Source organism: Musca domestica, unplaced genomic scaffold, assembly GCF_030504385.1.
Source record: "Musca domestica strain aabys unplaced genomic scaffold, Musca_domestica.polishedcontigs.V.1.1 187, whole genome shotgun sequence".
Classification (NCBI taxonomy): domain Eukaryota; kingdom Metazoa; phylum Arthropoda; class Insecta; order Diptera; family Muscidae; genus Musca; species Musca domestica.
Window position 1 is genome coordinate 425,328 of NW_026712243.1, and position 12,612 is coordinate 437,939.

The 12,612-nt window shown below is 37.0% G+C and overlaps 1 long non-coding RNA gene across 1 annotated transcript in view; it reads left to right on the forward strand.

Moving 5' to 3' along the window:
• The first annotated feature begins 618 nt into the window (after positions 1–618).
• The window catches only part of LOC131801946 (uncharacterized), a 220,382-nt gene continuing 208,388 nt past the window's right edge, over positions 619–12,612 (forward strand). Inside the window, exon 1 of the long non-coding RNA XR_009341975.1 lies at positions 619–1,318. This is a non-coding gene — a long non-coding RNA (uncharacterized LOC131801946). The remainder of the gene's footprint in view (positions 1,319–12,612) is intronic.

Consider the following 12,612-nt stretch of genomic DNA (forward strand, 5'->3'; position numbering starts at 1 on the left):
ATACCAACCATCCTAGACAAAATACAAATTGTTCTGCCAAATTTTGAAGCTCTACGTCAAGTAATGTGGACTGTATCGTAATTTCAACAGACAGACGGTCAGAAGGACATCGTTAAATCGGCTTAGAATTTTATGGTAATCATACGATATGGTGATCATATGGGTCTACGACAAATATTTAGGGATGTTACAAACGGAATGACAAAGTTAATATACCCTTCTTTTCAAGGTGGAGGGTATAAAAATGCTGGCAACACTGGCTTACACAGTACATACAACCCCCACATTCTGTAAGGCTTCATTACATTTTCTGAAGTTAACAGAGGCCTCCAACGCCATCTACTCTCTTTTACAGAAGCACACACACACACCCATCGTTAAGAGAACTTGGCCAGGATACACAGCATCCATTCGTTCATTGGCTGTGTAACAAATGAAACTGAAAGTCTCAGTTCTATTTTTGTCGTATCTGGGTAAGCGTGTCACAAAGATTTTAGCGGATTTTCTTTGTTTTGTTTAAACGGGCTAAATAGAGTGAAAGTGTTTACAATTGTACAACAATAACAAAGTTAAAAAAATTTTGGAATTAAATAAATATTTGAAGTATTGAATGAGAAAAAAAATAAAGAAAAATATTTTCTAAAGATTAAAGTTTTTTGGCAGCGGAAGTAAATTAATGAAGTTATTCAAAGAAATGGAAAATATCCAGCTAATGTTAATTAAGTTCTGAAGTTTGCTCCTCGTGCTGTTCGGGCGTGTGTACGTGCGTGCCAAAAAGAAGTAAAAATTAATGAATTCGCTTTATGTGGTGGTACAAAGTTCGAAGTTTATTAAAGTCAATCCCGAAGTAAAAGTCAACTAACCGCAATGGAGAACCACAAGTGAGAAGGCTAAAAGTCAGCAAGTAAACAACTGAGCAAATTAACTTGATTTATTATTTCAATTTGGAGTAGTTGTTGTTGTTGGTGTTGGAAAGAAATCACTGAATTGAATAATTCAAAACAAAAAAAAAAATATTCTCTGACACCGTAGTTTTAGTCTCACAGAGCTACAGTTATTGTCCCGAATATATCACACACATACTACTACATTATTGGATTACTATATGGCCATGCTTTAAGAGCCATAGCTGGCGCACACATATACTCGGTTTAAACCATCCAACCACCCACACAGCTACAAATATATTCCACATCTATCATAGCAGCAGCGGCATTTCAATTCTTGTGTTTTTGTTTTCCATGGACCCGCAATAAACAATGTAACGAGACATCGCGAAATTCCGTCGGAAGTCCCTAGACAACCCAACAAAGTTTAGGTAAGTTTTGCCCATATTGTAAAGTTCTTGGCGTTGAGCATTGTTATTGTTATTGTTTATGTTTGTTGGTTTGTTTGTCTGTCTGTCTCTCGGTTTATGTGACGAGACTTTGGTTGATTTATACAAAAGTGGTGGTGTTTTCTATTTTTATGCGAACATAAGACATGTGGCGTACAACATACAACAAGGGGAGGGAGCGAAGAGATTTTATGTGTAATTTTATGTATTTTTGTATGACCGTGTGTGTGCTTATGTCTTCACAATTTATTTGCTTGACTTCACCCATAAAGTTTGCCAAAGCTAGTCGATGGATGAACAGTTGGTACCATGTACTTGCAACAAGTCGTTACTATATCCAAAGAGGGAAATTTGCAAAAGGAAGAATTTGGTAATAAAATTTGGAAATGTCACCAGTAACTGAAGAGGAAACCTATATCCTTAACTAATACTTACACAAGGACTTCACACTAGGATTCCTAGGAAGTTGGGAATGAAATATGAGGTGAGAATTGGGAAGCTTTAGTCGGCATTCCCAAGGATATATACCCTCAGTATTTTACAAAAAAAAAAAAAAAAAAAAAGCCATAAATACTGGAGTTGTATATCCCATCTTTATACCAGATCTAAAGTTTGTAGAAATTCTGTGAGAAGTCTATGCTACGGTCATTTTTATACCCTATAATGATAATAAGTTCATCATTCCGTTTGTAACTCATCGAAATAATTATTTTAGACCCAACAAAGTATATATATTCTTGATCAACGTAAAATTCTTTTTTAATGGCATTGTCTGAAAATCCACAGAGGGAGTCCCTTTTGAGTAGTTTGCCTCCTGGAAGTGAATTGTCTATAAAGGTTCACGCTATCGTATATCCCCCATATAACGGTACCTCCCAAAATATGGTATTTAGAAGATTTTAACCACATTTTTCAATGGAATTGTCTTAAATTCTACACAAGAAGTTCTTCGTGACTACTTTATCCAATGAAAGATATCGTATATCCCACATATGACGGTACCTCTCGATCTCTTCGGTATTTAGAAGATTTTAGCCACATTTTTTAATGGACTTGTCTAAAAATCTACAGAGGAAGTTCCCTTTGGGTAGTTTGCTCCCTGAAAGAGAATTGTCGATATAGGTCCCCGATATCGCACATCCCCCATATAACGGTACACCCCATATTCGGTACTAAATGATTTTAGCCAAATTTTTCAATGAACTTGTCCGAAAATCCACACAAAGTGTTCCCTTTGAGTACTTTACCGCCTAAAAGATAATTGTCTATATAGGTCCGAAATATCATATGGCCCCCATATAACGGTACCTCCCGAATTTCCGTATTTAGAAGATTTTAGCCACATTTTTAATGGAATTGCCCGAAATTCTACACAGGGAGTTTTTCGTGACTACTTTAACCTTGAAAGAGAATTGTTTATATAGGTTCACGATATCGTATAGCCTCAATATAACGGTTCCTCCCGATATTTGGAATTTTGATAATTGTAGACAATATTTTCAATATAATTGTCTGAAAATCCATACAAGGAGTTCCCTTTGAGTATTTTACCCCCTAGACGAGAAGGGTCGATATACGTCCACGATATCGTATATCCCCCATATAACGATATCCCCCAATATTCAGTATTTTGATGATTTAAGTCATATTTTTGAATAGAATTGTCTTAAAATCCATAAAAGGTGTTCCTTGTGAGTATATTACCACCTGAAAGAAAATTCTCCATATAGGCCCACAATATCGTATATCCCCCAAATTACGGTACCTTCCGATATTCGGTATTTTTATGATTTTACCCACATTTTTTAAATGAAATTGTCTAAAGCTCTGGAAGATTGTTTGAAGTTCGGAATCGTTACCACAGTCTATGAGAAAAAAATACTTATGCAGCACCATGTTTTCGTATAGCTCCTATAGAAAAGTTTTCATTTGAGTGGTATTTTTCGACGGATTTTTTTAAACTTTTTTTAACTAGTTTCATATCTGACCTACGGCTGATTAAAATATTAAGATGCGCAACTTTTAAATTATTGCCGATTTTTAATATATCTCGAAATTTAGCATGATCTCTGGGCTCCGTTCAAATGCCAAGATAATCGTGTCACTATGGGCCAAATTTCTAGGATCCAATGGATTAAAAACTTAACACAGTACAAAAATCATTTCTCGATATTTGAAATGACAACTCAATACTTGTTGCGGGGATTCTTTCAGATCTACAGAAACTGAACCTTAAAAAGGAATGGTGTAGCCCATCACACTGTTAGTTTTGGTTTTGATTATTCATTTATTTTCATTAGACCTATGCAAATGATTTTAGATAAGGTATAAGCCCAATTCAGTTACAGAATGTACTGGTAATTGTGGAAAAAAATTGAATATCGAAAAATACGGCGTTTGTGCATTTGTTGGTAAGATGGAGAAGGAAGAGAAATAGACCCATAGTTATTTTTGAGGATCTTCATAGAATCACTTTATGAGTCGATTTATGCATGCCAGTCCGTCTGTCCTTCCTTCCGTCGCATTATTATTCGTTTGTGATTAAATTTTCCAAACAATATTTGTTTGGTCCAAGGACGAACCCTATTGAAATTGGTGAGAATCGGAATCGGGGTTTTCTTCAACCGATTCGGGTTAATTGTGCACCAAATAGTCGTCAACATCAGTCCAAATGACTTGAATTTTTGTCTAGAAGCAAGTACATCAAATTTTGTGAAAATCGGTTCAGATAGCTATAGCTCCCATATATATGTTTCATGCGATTTGGTGTTTAAGTCCCGAATAGCGTAATATGCACTCCACAAGAATGATACTTGGTATCAGATATCAGATACAGCTCGAAAATACCTCTGCTAAATTTTATCGAGATCGGTTTAGATTTTTATTTATACATCTTCATCCGATTTTACGGTTATTATCCACCATATATGTAATATCAACCCAAATTGGATAGATTTTTTCATATTCAACCGAATTCTTCCATTTGGTGAAACTCGTCCAGGTATATCTTTTGCTCCAATAAATATTTTTTAATATAATCCCTATCAAGGTCATATCATGCACTATACAGCAATGGTTTTTTGGTATTAGAGGTATAAAAGCCTCCGTCAAATTTGTTGAAAATCGATTCAGAGTTAGATATAGTTCCGAAATTGTGACTATTCTAAAGCCATGAATTAAATTAAGCTAAAATCAAAACAAGTAAAAAAGCTTTAAGTTTGGCCGGGCCGAACTTTGAATGCCCTCCATCATTTGGTACAAATTTAAAAATTTTCAAAAAAATATATTCCGTTCAAAATTCTGTTAAAATCTTAAAAATGCCTATACGACGACGTGGACCTGCATAGCCAACTTTTGTCACAAGCTATTACAATACTCTAATGCGAAACTTGAAAAAAATGTTTATTTATAATGTAGCTAAAATCATCAAAATACCGAATAAAACGTGGACCTGCACAGACAATTTTCTGACATAGACTGTAGTATCCATTACGAACTTCAAATACAAAATTTGGAATAATTCCGGTAAATAATTTCGCTAAAATCATCAAAATACCGAATATCAGGGGGTACGTTATATGGGGGCTATACGAAGACGTGGACCTGCACAGATAATTTTCTGTTATAGGCTGTACTATTCATAACGAACTTCAAATACTATATTTGAAATAGTTCCGGTGAATAATGTCTCTAAAATCATCAAAATACCCAATATGGGGAGGTACCGTTATATGGGGGCTATACGAAGACGTGGACCTACATGGCTCATTACGAACTTCAAATATCAAATTTTAAACAATTTCGGTAAAGAATGCCACTAAAATCATCAAAATACCAAATATCGGGAGGTACCATTATATGGGGGCTATACGAAGACGTGGACCCACATGACCCATTTTCAATACCAAAACTCCTGAATACATAATACACATTTTATTAAAATTTTATCAACCTACTTCATTTCGTTCGGAAGCTAGAGTGATTTCCACAGACGGACGGACATTGAACTTATATGAACAAAATTCTGCTAGAGGAGGTGGAATGCATTACGAATTCTAAATACCGAGTTGGAAGCAATTAGAAGTAAATTTTTCCCCTCCTAGTATCGGGGAGGGTATACCAACTATATTATAGTTCCAGCGAATCAAACATCGAAAGGGTTCCACTCTTAATCCCAAACTCAGCAACAAAGGTGGTATTAATCTATTTTTGTTTTTCATTGCATTAGACAACTATTTAATTATAAAGCGATCATAAATTTCAGAAGAGAAAGTCGAAATTAACCAACACTTTATTTTTACTTTTTTCTTACGTTGTGTTGTGTTTTGCCGAACAAATTTCGATATAAAATACAACATTCATGTACACAAATTGCATTTAACCGAATTGTACTGTATGCATAAGTGTTGTTTTATGTTTATTAGAGATATTCGTGCGCACAAAAAAGTGTGTCACCATCACAAATTCCAGCACTTATCCTTTCCGGTCGACAACGACGGAAGGATGTACAATTTTTCTCCCGTTACAAATTTTATTACAGCGACATGTTTTAGAATTTTATTCTTCCTGAATCTTTTGTGTATCTCCGACACGAATATGAATATTAAATTGAAATTGTCTTTATTGGGATTTTTAGCAGATTATTTATTTATACTACCGATATGTTTTAATTAGTATGGTATTAGGATATTTTTTATTAAATACTGTTGCGGGGGCTTTTATAATTTATTGAAATTGGTTACAGTTAGAAAAAAAATGGCTTTCAATTTAATAGTTATACGAAATTAATGTTTCCTTATGAAAATGTTTTCATATAGACATTTTGATGGATTATAAGTAATTCGATGGTGAATAACATGGAATTACGTATATCAAGATTATTTTGCTAATACCTGTGGAAAAAGAAATTTTGGACCTAAATAGTATTTATACCCTACAACACTATGTATTGGGGGTATTATAAGTTTGATTGGGCAAAAAAATATGTAACACTTCGAAATATTGGTTTCCCACATAGGAAAGTATATATGGATCTTTCTAGCTCGCCGAGCTGAGTCGATCTAGTATGTCCGTCCGTCTGTCCATGTTAATTTGTAATCAAGCTACAGGTCGCAATTATGGCCCGATTCCCACGAAATTGAAAATGGCGGTGGGGTTAGGGTCAGAATAGAACCCTATTGTTTTTGGAGATGATCGCATAATATTTAGGTGTTGAAACGTACCAAAAACAGAAAAAAATACTTGATTTTGCAGTTGCTCTACAGGCCACAATTATAGACCAATCGGCGCGGAATTTTTCATGGAGTTAGAGTTTAGGACTGGGCAAAAGTTTACAAATTTGGATGGTAATCGGACAACATTTAGCGGGTACAATATACCATAACTTTTTTTGTAAAAAATACGACATTTTCCACTAAACCGCGAATATTTTTAATTCTGGCGAAATCACAAATACACGAACATGTCACTTCTGACCGTTACATTGATGCTCATATCCAAAATCTCGCATATATAGCAAAATATATACGATCTCATATATCAAAGAAGGGAATGTTAGATAGATCGCTGATAAATCTAGAACCACTGGACTGATTTTCACAATTCTCATCAATTCGGAGTGTTCTCTTGCCAGAAAAGGATAACATCAAGGAAAATCGCGTAAAAATCTTCCAATAAAAAAGTGAATATTTTTTGTTGCATTTTTTTCAATTTTTGTCATATTTTTCATCGCATGCGATTTTTTTTTCAATTTGACTTACAATTTTGAATTGTTAATTTTAGAACATTGTTGGCTTGTTTGTTCGGGATACCGTAGTATTTTGTTGTTGTTAATTTTTATAGTTTTTCTACACCCTCCAACACTATGTGTTGAAGGTATTATATACAAGTCGCAATTATCGTCCGTTCCTCACGAAATTTTTCATGGGGTATCGTCAGGGTGAGAATTAAAGCCTACTGTTATAAATTCAGCGGTCGAAATGGAACAAAAAAAAAACATTTTCCTGAAATAGGAAAGAAGTCGAGCATATTGGATGACCATTGGATTATACTTAGCTGTAAAATGGGCCATGGCTTTTGTGAATTTTTTTCGAATACATAACAACACGGTGGAATGCGTAAATAAGGGTAACATCAGGCCTCTATGACATTAGTTCAATATCGAAATCTTTCAAAATGAATTTAGACATAAGAGGGACTTCCAACATATTGTAGTGTTGTAGGGTATCACATTGTCGGCCCCGCACGACCATAGCCTTTGCTTACTTGTTTTTTAATAGATAGGTGAAACATTTGTTTTTATCTCCAAGAGATTCGACATTTCTGGGCAGTTATTAGTTTCGAATTTCAAATCTCCATTTTCATATTATAACAAATGCAAAAGTCAAATATGAAACCAAAACTGGAAACGGATTAGTCACCATATAAGAAATATTGAGAAAAGTAAGGCAAAAATGAGAACTTTAAGGAAGCAGGAAACCAGACCCACCGATTTCATAGACAAGGTAGAAAGATCCTATGGCTTTCAAAGCATCACTCGGATGTTCCATAAAAGTTATCCATATGTTAATCTATAGCTCCTTCAACTTCTTCAAATACACTAGAAAAAAACAGGTAAAAAAGCAGTTTGATCGGGCCGAACTTTTAATACCCTCCACTATTTTGAAGGAAAATTCTAAAAAAATTCCATCGAAAAAATACAGCCGTAAAGAAAGCCGTTAATGGGGGCTGTACGAAGTCGAGATCCTGCATATACAGTATTTTGTCATGGGCTGTAGCACCCATTACGAACTTCTAATACGAAACTTGAAACAATTTCGGTGAGTAATTTCCCTAAAATCATCAAAATACTGAATATAGTGAGGTATCGTTATATGAGGGCTATACGACCTGCATATGCAATTTTTTTTTGTCATAGGCTGTAGTACCCATTGCGAACATTAAATACGAAATTTGAAAACAATTCCTGTGAATAATGCCACTAAAATCATCAAAATGTCGAATATCGGGAGGTGCTGTTATATGGGAGCCATACGAAGACATAGACCTCCACAGACAATTTCCATCATTGATTGAAGTACCCATTATGAACTTCAAATACGAAATCTGAAACAATTGCTGTGAATAATGCCACTAAAATCATCATAATATCGAATATCGGGAGGTATCGTTATAAGAGAGCTACGCCAAAACGAGGACATGCATAAACAATTTTCCATCATAGGTTGTAGTACCTGTTACGAACTTTAAATACGAAATTTGAAACTCTTCCGGTAAATAATGTCCCTAAAATCATCTAAATACTAAATATCGGGAGGTATCTATATATTTGGGTTATACGGACCTGGACCTGCATAGGCAATTTTTTGTCATAGGTTGAAGTACCCAATACGAACTTCCAACACGAAATTTGAAACAATTCCGGTAAATAATGTCGCTAAAATCAATCAAAATATCGGATATCGGGAGGTACTGTTGTATGGAGGCCATACGAAGATGTAGACCTCCATAGACAATTTTCCATCATAGGTTGAAGTACCCATTACGAACTTTAAATACGAAATTTGAAAGAATTCCGATAAATAATGTCGCTTAAATCATCAAAATACCGAACATCAGGGGCTACCGTTATATTGGGGCTATATGATATCGTGGACATATAACGACAATTCTCTTCCAGAGGGTAAATGAACTCCTTGTGTGGAGTTCCTGACAATGCCATTGAAAAATGTGGCTAAAATCATCAAAATACCGAATATAGGGGGTACCATTATATGGAGGCTATACTTGAACCGATACAGGTAATTCTCTTCCAGGGGATAAAGTACTCACAAGGAACTCCTTATGTGGATTTTCAGACAATTCCATTGAAAAATGTGGCTAAAATTATCAAAATATAGAATATTGGGAGGTACCATTATATGGGGGCTATAGGATATCCTGGACCGATGTTGCCCATCTTCGGACTTGACCTATCTTCAGACAAAATACTGATCAGTGCAAAATTTCCTATCTTAATTCGCTTTTACTCTAGCGTGATTACAACAGACAGACGGACGGACAGGGCTAAATCGTCTTATAATTTTACGATGATCAAGAATATAAAAACTGCAACAAAGTCAAACGCCATAATTTTTACATATTTTATAAATTTTATTGAATAAAAGCAAAAAATGTCGGAAATAGCATTAAATTTTAGAATAAGTTTAGATTTATTCAAATTGGTCACCTTTGGCAAGAATTATGGCCTTTAAATGGCCAATGAAACCGTCACACGCTGCCCGAATGTTGCTCTGCGGTATTTTGGTCCATTCCCGGGGAAGAGCTTACTTGAGGTAATCGACACTTTGGTATTTTGTAGTACCAACCTTGCTTTCCAAAATACTCCAGACACAATAGTCTAACGGATTGGTATCCGGAGATTTTGGTGGCCATTGTGCGCTGGAAATGAAGCGAGGAACCTCATTTTGTAGCCATTCTTGGGTGGCGCGTGCTGAGTCCTCTTGGAATGACCCATCAAAGACAGAGCTCGTCCTTTTCACTAAGAGACGTAAATACCCTACATTTACACCACCGAAACTAGATGGAGTCAGATTAAACCTTTCGCTAGAAGCCAAATACCTTGGCACTATCCTTGACCACCGACTAAGTTGGAAGAGGAACACCGAGGAACGAGCTAAGAGAGGCTTAATTGCACTCTATTCCTGCAAGAATTCTATAGGCAAAAGCTGGGGCCTCAAACCGCACATCATTAAATGGATGTATGAGTCAATCGTTCGCCCCATTCTAACCTATGGAGCTCTAGTATGGTGGCATTCTTTGAAGAAGTTAACTTATCTACGACATATTAACAAAGTTCAACGGGCCGCATCCTTATTAATAACGGGTGCCTTCAGGAGCACGCCTCAATCAGCACTGGATACTCTACTGGGTCTAGGCCCACTGAATTTATATGTGGAGGAACAGGCATCCAGGAGTGCTCTTCGACTCAGAGAACTAGGTGAATGGCGCAGTCAACCCTTTGGACATTCTGCGATTCTAAGGCGTGTAAAGAATGTGGGAGAGACAGACTTTGCAAGTGACTATATTTCACCACGACTAAGCTTCCACCCACCTGACATACACATACCTGACAGAGACACCTGGGCTCAAAACAACCCACCTTTCCGCGGCATAGCTGTCTATACTGACGGTTCAAAGATGGAGTGTGGAACGGGAGCTGGTGTCTTCTGTGATACTCTTAACGTTCGTGAATCCTACAAGCTTGGAAACAACTGTAGCGTTTTTCAGGCGGAAATCATTGCAGTCAAAAAGGCCATTGACTTGCTGGTCACGAGGAACATTGAAGTCAGTAGTCCGGTGACTATAGTCAGTAGTCCGGTGACTGAAGGCCTTGAGTTCCTTTACAATCAAGTCTACGGCTGTTTTGAACTGCAGGGAAGCCTTGAAAAACACTGGGTTATCCATCAATCTTTGTTGGGTTCCTGGACACTTTAACATCCCAGGTAACGAGACTGCAGACGAACTGGCCAGATTAGGATCCGAATCAACTACAATTCAAGTAGACAACTCGGTTAAACCACCACTGTGCCATTTCCTGCAGGTTATTCACAAACACTACTCTGAGAAGATCCAACAAAAATGGCTGGATGAAATTGGTTGTAACATCCCCAAACGAATCTGGCCCACGCTCTCGGAGAAGAGAACAAGGTCGCTGATGTCATTGTCAAAACCTGACTTAAAACTCGTGGTGGGCATCATCACAGGTCACTGTAAGGTGAGGGCTATGACATCGAAATGGGACAGCGACGGCATTGACTACTGTAGGATCTGTCAAGATGAAGAAGAAATCGAGACAATCGAACACTTACTCTGCCACTGCCCAGCACTCATTATTGTGAGGCATAGGCTAGTGGGAGAACTAGTGTCACATGATTTGTCATCTTTTTCTAACACTGACCCAGTAGTAATACTTCAACTAGCCAGAAGACTCAAGTGGCTTAAGACGACACGGCAAACTCCTCAGCCGTAGATTCTCACTCTACTACACTATTCCTTATCTTCATTTTCTCTATCAATCACTTTTTTCCTCTATCTCTCAAAACTCTTTTCTAGGATGAACACAATGGACCTATAGGTCTCCGAGTGGAGCGGTTGCCATATGGCAATCGCGCGTCCTTTAACCTAACCTAACCTAACCTGGAATGACCATGGTCTGCGGCCAATATGTTTGGTCAGAATATTTTCGCGATAATATTCGGTATTTATTCTGATGCCACGGTCGACTAACTATTATGGCGGCCCACACCATCACCATGGCCGGCGCCTGACTTCTGGTGACCCACCGAAGGTGCACATTTTCAGTTTGTTTACAAACTGCTGGACAACGAATATTTTCTCATCGAAGAAAACCAAATTCAGCAGTTTACCACTTTCGGCCGAGCGAAGCAACTCTTTACAGTCTATTTTCTTTCTGTTGCGGTGTAAGTTCTTGCACTTTTTGGAATTTTAATGGCTTCACCCCAAGCTCATTTTTCAATACTTGCCGAATGGAATATTGCGATATGTTCAGCTCGCGAGCCATTTTTCGGCCACGGCGATGCAGGTTTCGATCAAGTCGCTTCTTTATCTTCGAACCATTTGTGCTGATGTTGCTGTTTTCTTCCGTCTACTTCCTTGCCGTCGTGCCACGCTACCAGTATCACGGTAACGAGCGATGGTGCGAAGCACAAAATATTTATTCACATTTAAATTCTGAAGTGCTCTAACGATAGCCACTTGTGGCTTTCCAGCCAAATATAAAGAAATCACACTATCACGCTTGGATTCCATCACGAATAACTTTTTTACTGGAAAATTCTCACCAAAATGCTTTTGTACGGTTATAAACAATATAATGAGCTGTCACTGGAATAATTTGATCAGTTGTCGGACGAGTGGCTCAGAAATGACAGTGGTCTGATGGAAGCTATAGCTATATCTGAACCGATTTTTATGTGTTTGCTTCTAGACTGAACTGGGTGGGGTGCGCCAAAATTCAGGTCATTTGGACTTATATTGGCCATTTGGTGCACAATTAACCCGAAATCGGTTGAAGATATATATGGAAGCTATATTCAAATCTGACCCGATCTCGATGCAAATTGACAGAGATATTTCTGAGCTGCATAAGTTATCAGGTACCAAATATAATTCTTGTAGAGTGCATATTACGAATGTGAGAGTCTTAAACACCAAATCGGATAAAACATGTATATGTGAGCTATAGGTTTATCTGA